The sequence below is a fragment of the Arachis duranensis genome, chromosome 9 (assembly GCF_000817695.3).
Source record: "Arachis duranensis cultivar V14167 chromosome 9, aradu.V14167.gnm2.J7QH, whole genome shotgun sequence".
Lineage (NCBI taxonomy): Eukaryota > Viridiplantae > Streptophyta > Magnoliopsida > Fabales > Fabaceae > Arachis > Arachis duranensis.
Window position 1 is genome coordinate 68,843,834 of NC_029780.3, and position 7,720 is coordinate 68,851,553.

A 7,720-nucleotide genomic window follows, 5' to 3' on the forward strand; every position below is an offset into this window, starting at 1 on the left:
AATTCATGAGGATCCGGAAAGTTTAAACCTTGTCTATGGTATTCCGAGTAGGATTCTGGGATTGAATGACTGTGACGAGCTTCAAACTCCTGAAGGCTGGGCATGATGACAAACGCAAAAGAATCAAGGGATTCTATTCTAACCTGATTGAGAACCGACAGATGATTAGCCGTGCTGTGACAGACGCATAGGACCATTTTCCCGAGAGGATTAAAAGTAGCCATTGATGATGGTGATGCCCTACATACAGCTTGCCATGGAAAGGAGTAAGAAGGATCGGATGAATGTAATAAGAAAGTAGAAATTCGAGAGGAGCACAGCATCTCCATACGCCTATCTGAAATTCCCACCATTAATTTACATAAGTATTTCTATCTTAGTTTATTTATCTTTATTTTCTATCTATTCCATTAATCAAATTTAAACCAATAATCCAATTATACTTGAATCCACCTGACTGAGATTTACAAGGTGACCATAGCTTGCTTCATACTAACAATCTCTGTGGGATCGACCCTTACTCACGTAAGGTATTACTTGGACGACCCAGTACACTTGTTGGTTAGTTGAACGGAGTTGTGTCCACACATAAGTGCCATAATAATGATTCCATACAACAACAAAGAATATTACATTGATGTGATCACAATTTCGTCCACCACGCACGCAGTACGCGCACACGTCAATGAGCGGATGCATCACCATACTGAATTCCAGAGAGTTGGGCCACCCTTATGCGAGCGTTAGGCTCTTAGCCTAACTCACTTCACGCGAACGCGCACGTCATGCTTGCGCACCATTAAGCAAAAATACCCATCCACGTGGACGCACACCTGCTGGGTACGCGTCACCTGGCTGATGCCGCCATCCCATACATGCCTCCAGAGAGTTGCGCCTACTCTGGGCCAACACTATGCCTCCAGCCCAACTCCTAGCCCGCGTGCGCGCACCGTACGCGCACGCGTCTTCGCAACTTTAACCACCCACGCGTAAACGCCTATGGCGCGTACGCGTCGGTTTCCAAATCCACCAATACACGCGGACGCGCACCGTGCGTGCCCGCATCATTTTAAAAAACTCAATAATTATTATGCAACCTCCTTACATTATGTTCATTCTCTCACAATAATTAGTATGCTTTGGTTGTGTAACCTCTTGCAACTTAACATCCTTTTCAACTTCTCATAGTTACACAATTGCACTTTATTGTTTGTCACACCAATTATTGTGAAGTTCATTTTTGGCACTTCTATATTTTCATGCTTGTGGACATGACCGTTGCGCATAACTTGCAATTCTCTCCCCATTAGGCAATTCTCTATCATACCACTAATTACCAACTTCACTTTTCTAACTCACTGATTTCTATAACCACTAACTTCACTTTTACTCACACTTGAATTTTTAACCATTCTCTTAAGGTATGATGATGCATATGTCTAATCTTTGAGAATTGTATCACATTGATTGGAATCCTGAATTCTTGGTTTATGTTCCCATTTTTCTAGGCTTACTTGCAAACTAAGTTTTCTATTTCAAGTCACATCATGATTACTTGCCATCCACCTTGCATCCTGAATATGCTTCTATTTGCTTTATACTACTATTTAATTGCTTATATTCTACCATATTCTACTTTCAGGATGTCAGACAAAGGGAAGAGGAGAGCACCATCTTCTAGAAAGAGGAAGAGAACACTAGAACCTACTCTTGCCTCACTTCAAGCATATGCTCAAAACCCTCTAGATCTCTCCCTGATGCTCAGGATTAGCATCGGGGATGATGCTTGATCTTAAGTGTGAGGAGGTTGTCGTTGGCACCACATTTTGGGCACATTTCCTAGTTATATCTTCCTAGCTATCCTATTTTGCATATTATTGTATATATTGTGTTAGATATTTTTGACACATGTTGGTTGTTGCATACTCTTTTATTTTGGATGTTGGATATTAGTTAGATTTTTTCTCTATATAGTTATCTTCTTAGTAGCTTGTAGTTGTGATTAGAAAATATTTTGGAATTGTTAAGACGTAGTCAACACTTTACATATGAAATTTGTTTTAATTAGAAATAAAAAGGGTAAACTAAGGAATTTTTGAACTTTTCAATCACAACAATGCTTAGTCAAAATAATGAAACTCTTCAAGGAACCCATCTAGAGAGCACAACCCAACTGATTGAAAAAAAATATAAATTTTTTGTGAAACTTGCTTGAATTCTATATTTTGTGAAGCATGTATTGAGCTAAGAACACAAGCTTGTGAGACTTGAGCCTATTGATGTGGTTACATTTTATAACCACTTATTATTTTTTTTCCTTCTTGTGTGCAAGTATTCCCTTTCTATGATTGTGATCCTTGATTTGCTTGATTCTATATGCCCATTTATTTCTTGTATTCATGCATTTGTATGATTGAGGCCATTATTTCATTAGCTCACTTATCCAAATAGCCTACCTTTTACTCTCCATTGTTAGCCAATTTTGAGCCTACGCTTAACCAACTTATTCTCATTATTAGCACATTACAAACCCAAGGCGGAAAACCAATGAAAGTCCCTTGCTTGGATCTTTGATTAGCCTAGGCTAGTGAGAGTGTTTATTATTCAAAGTTAGTGAGGTTTGGGAACATTGGAGGGGATAAAAGGGTAGTACACTTCCATATTTAGGAATTGGGAATACATACTCATGTATTGATTAAATGTATAGACCTTATGCATTGACGTTCTTGTATATAGTTTGAAAGAAAGACAAAAAAAGAGGTGACAAAATGCCCCAATTTGAAGCTCAAATAATAAAGAATCAATGCATAAGAAATGTGAATCAAATAGAATGCATGAGTATGTGGAAAAAAAGAAAAAAAGGGAAGAATGGGTAGTTAGATTAGTACTTAATTGTATAGGTCATTGCATAGGTTAGGTGGGAAAGTCTATACTAATCAAAGATCTAAACTCTAGTCCACTTAACCATAAATGATCCTACCTTGATCCTAACCCCATTATAACCTAAATGAAAGACCTCATGATGAATATATGCATGCATTGAATAGGTGTTGATTGTTAGAAGAAAATCAAATTTTGGGAAAGCATGACTAGAAGAGAATTGAGTGAATTAACCCTTAAACACTCGAGTGAATAGAGCGGATACACATCCGGTGAGGGTTCAAAAGTTCAATTACATGTGTTCACCCATATTATCTATATTCTTGCAAGTTTGAATTCTTTTGATAATTCAATACAATTGTGGTTTGGACTTGATTCCTATTGCTCTAGCTCTCATGCTTATACATGTTCTCTTGGGAGTTGAATTATATTGACCAAAGCATTTGCATTCATCTTAGGAGAGTTACATTTAGATAGGACTCATATAGTTTAGTTGCATCAAATAAAGATCATACCCCTTGTTTCCCTCTTATTTTAGCATGAGGACATGCTAAGGTTTAAGTGTGGGGAGGTTGATAAACCCCATTTTTAGGGTTTATCTTGTATTGAATTTAGAGCATTTTATCAACCTTTTGTCACATTTAGCCAAGGAATTAGCATGATTTTGTAATCTCTCCCGTATTTGTGCTTAAGTGTAAAAACATGCTTTTTAAGCCTTATTTTGATGAATTCTAATTCCTCCTTAATTCCATAAGACGCCTTGATTTGTTTGCTAGTAATCTCAGGTTAAAATAGGCTAAGCATGGATCAAAGGAGCAAGGGAGGAAGCATGCAAGTGGAGAGAAGCACAAAAAGCCAAAGAACTAATCTCGGCCAAGGACACGCACGCACACAAGGCGCCCACGCGCACATCGCTAAATCGGCCAGGGACACGCACGCGTACCGTGCGCACACACGTCGCAGTCCGCACGTGATTCTGTTATTGCAACATGTGCCTGGCGATTTTGGAGGGTTTCTGCAACCAACTTTGGCGCTAAACTACATATAAGAACCAAGGATTGAAGGTGATTGACACACATACACATCCCTACACTCATTTTACAAGTTTTCTAGATATTTTTAGTTAGTTACATTTTTGTAGAGAGGGAGACTCCAACCTCTCTTTAGGGTTCATCTTCATTCTCTCAATTCTCAACCATTCCTTGGTGAGATCCATTGCAACTCTCAATTTACTTTGTTCATGTTATATATCTTCTTCTCTAATCTCAATTAGTGTTTGTAATTGTTCAATTCTCATAGACCTTAGATTTAACTTTGTTGTTTCGGATTCTATTAATGCATTGAAGATCTTATTTCATTGCTATTCGTTGTTGATTGTTGTTAATCTCTTGTATTGAATTACTTTGATTCTAGGCTTCTTCTCAATTCTACTATGTCTTTCATTCTTGCTCTCCACATGTTTGAGAAAATGCCAACTTTAGATATAGAGTAGCATCCCCTTCACTTGGCCTAGTGGTTGAGTCAGTGGAGACACTTGAATAATGGATGTCAATTGTTGATTGAGAATTGAGAATTGCTAATTGACTTAGAGTGCACTAAAGCTAGACTTCCCTAGGGTAAGACTAGGACTTGTGACTCAAGTTAGTTACTTTTACTTGACTTTCTTCTATGATTAGGGGTTAATTAAGTGAAACAATACTCCATTGCTATCACAATTGAAGGAAGCTATAGTGATGAAACTTCCTATGTTCAACTTTGGCCAAGGCTTTTAATATTGATTGATTGTTGTTCTCCTTTGTTAGCACTTTTATGCCACACTCTTCAAACCACAAAAGACCACTTAACCAATAACATGCATCCTTGTAGCATTCCTAGGGAAGAACGACTCGGGAGATTAATACTCTCGATTATAGATTGTAGAATTTCTTTGATAATGGATTTTGTGTCGGTTTAGACTATACTACGATTGGTTACTTGATAATTTCTATACCGGCTAAAATTCATTCATCACCCCCTTGCTCACCAATGAACTGAATGACTTGGTTAGGTAGACATTAACTAAAAAAAAAAATAGGATCCTGGTAATTTCTTAATTCCCTGTACCATAGGCACCATAACCTTTGAGAGAACTCTGTGTGACCTGGGGTCAGGCATAAACTTAATGCCACTCTCTGTAATGGAGAAACTGGGAATCTTTGAGGTACAGGCTGCCAAATTCTCATTAGAGATGGCAGACAAATCCATGAAAAAGGCTTATGGACAGGTAGAGGACGTGCTAGTAAAGGTCAAAGGCCTTTACATCCCTGCTGATTTCATAATCCTAGACACTGGGAAGGATGAGGATGAATCCATCATCGTTAGAAGACCCTTCCTAGCCACAGTAAAAGCTGTGATTGATGTGGACAGAGGAGAGTTGATCCTTCAATTGAATGAGGATTATCTTGTGTTTAAAACTCAAGGATCCCCCTCTGTAACCATGGAGAGGAAGCAAGAAAAGCTTTTCTCAATGCAGAGTCAAACAAAGCCCCCACAGTCAAACTCTAAGTTTGGTGTTGGGAGGCCCCAACAATGCTCTGAACATCTGTGAAGCTCCATGAGAGCTCACTGTCAAGCTATTGACTTTAAAGAAGTGCTTATTGGGAGGCAACCCAATTTTATTTTTCTATGTTATTTTCTTTTTTTTGGTTGATAATCATGTGGAGTCACAAAAACAACTGCAAAAATTAAAGAAAAATAAAAAATAGCATTAAAAACAGCACACTTTGGAGGAGAAACTTACTGGCGTTTAAATGCCAGTAAGGGTAGCAGCATGGGCATTTCACGCCCAGTTTGGCACCATTCTGAGCGTTAAACACCAGAAAGAAGCACCAGACTGGCGTTAAACGCCAGAAAGAAGCAACAAACTAGCCTTAAACGCTAGAAACAGGTTGCAGCTTGGCGTTTAACGCTAGGAAAGGAATAAAAGCTGGTGTTTAATGCCAGAAACAAGCAGCAGTCTGGCGTTAAACGCCAGGATTGCATACTAAGGGTGTTTACACGCCTAATTGGAGCAGGGATGAGAAATCCTTGACCCCTCAGGATCTGTGGATCCCACAGGATCCCCACCTACCCTACCTCTCTCTCCCCCTCACACATCTCTATAAACACTTTACCCAAAACACCACTCACCTATCAAATCCTATCTTCTTCCTTATATTCTCTTCACCAATCACCTCCGTATCTCTTCCCTAAAAAACCCCACCTAACTAACCTTTCAAATTCAAACACTTTTCCCTCCCAAACCCACCCACTTTCTCTTTCTCTATAAATACCCCTCTTCACTCCTTCATTTTCATATATCACAAACCCTCTCCTACCCCCTTGGCCGAACCTATCTCTCCCTCCATCTCCTCTATTTTCTTCTTCTTCCCTTTCTTTCTTTCTTCTTTTGCTCGAGGACGAGCAAACCTTTTAAGTTTGGTCTGGTAAAAGCATTGCTTTTTGTTTTTCCATAACCACTTATGGCACCTAAGGCCGGAGAAACCTCTAGAAAGAGGAAAGGAAATGCAAAAGCTTCCACCTCCGAGTCATGGAAGATGGAGAGATTCATCTCAAAGGTCCATCAATACCACTTCTATGAAGTTGTGGCCAAGAAAAAGTTGATCCTTGAGGTCCCTTTCATTCTCAAGAAGAATGAATATTCGGAAATCCGACATGAAATATGAGGAAGAGGTTGGGAAGTTATCACCAACCCCATTCAACAAGTCAGGATCTTAATGGATCAAGAGTTCTATGCCAATGCATGGATCACTAGGAACCATGATTAAAGTATGAACCCGAATCCAAAAAATTGGCTTACAATAGTTCGGGGGAAATACTTAGATTTTAGTTCGAAAAATGTAAGGTTGGCTTTCCACTTGCCAATGATGCAAGAAAACGTATGCCCCTACACTAGAAGGGTCAACTTTGATCAAAGGTTGGACCAAGTCCTCATGGACATATGTGTGGAAGGAGCTCAATGGAAAAGAGACTCAAGAGGCAATCCGGTTCAATTAAGAAGATCGAACCTTAAGCCTGTGGCTAGAGGATGGTTAGAGTTCATCCAACGCTCTATAATTCCTATTAGCAACAAAAGTGGAAGTGGAAGTTTATGAGATCATACCTCTAGAACTCTACAAGGTGGCTGACAAGTCCTCCACTTTGGCAAGGTTAGCATTTCCTCATCTCATTTGTCACCTATGCAAATTGGCTGGGATTGACATAGAAGGAGACATCCTCATTGAAGAGGACAAACCCATCACTAAGAAAAGAATGGAGCAAACAAAAGAGCCCACTCATGGACCTCAACAAGAGCATGAGAAAATTCCTCATGAAATCCCTGAGATGCTTCAAGGGATGTATTTTTCTGCACACAACTACTGGGAGCAAATCAACACGTCTTTGGAAGGCTTGAGTTACAACATGGACCAACTAAGGGTGGAGCACCAAGAGAACTCCATCATTCTCCATGAGATTAGAGAAGATCAAAGAGCTATGAGGGAGGAGCAACAAAGGCAAGGAAGAGATATAGAGGAGCTCAAGAGCACCATTGGTTCTTCAAGAGGAGGATGCCACCCTCACTGAGGTGGACTCATTCCTTAATATCCTTGTCTATTTATTTTTTCGCTTTCGGTTTTGAGCTTTATGTTTGGCTATGTTTTGTGTCTTCACTACATGATCATTAGTGTCTAGTGTCTATGTCTTAAAGCTATGAATAATTCCATGAATCCTTCACCTCTCTTGAATGAAAAATGTGCCTAATTACAAAAGAACAAGAAGTACTTGGATTTCAAATTTTATCTTGAAATTAGTTTAATTATTT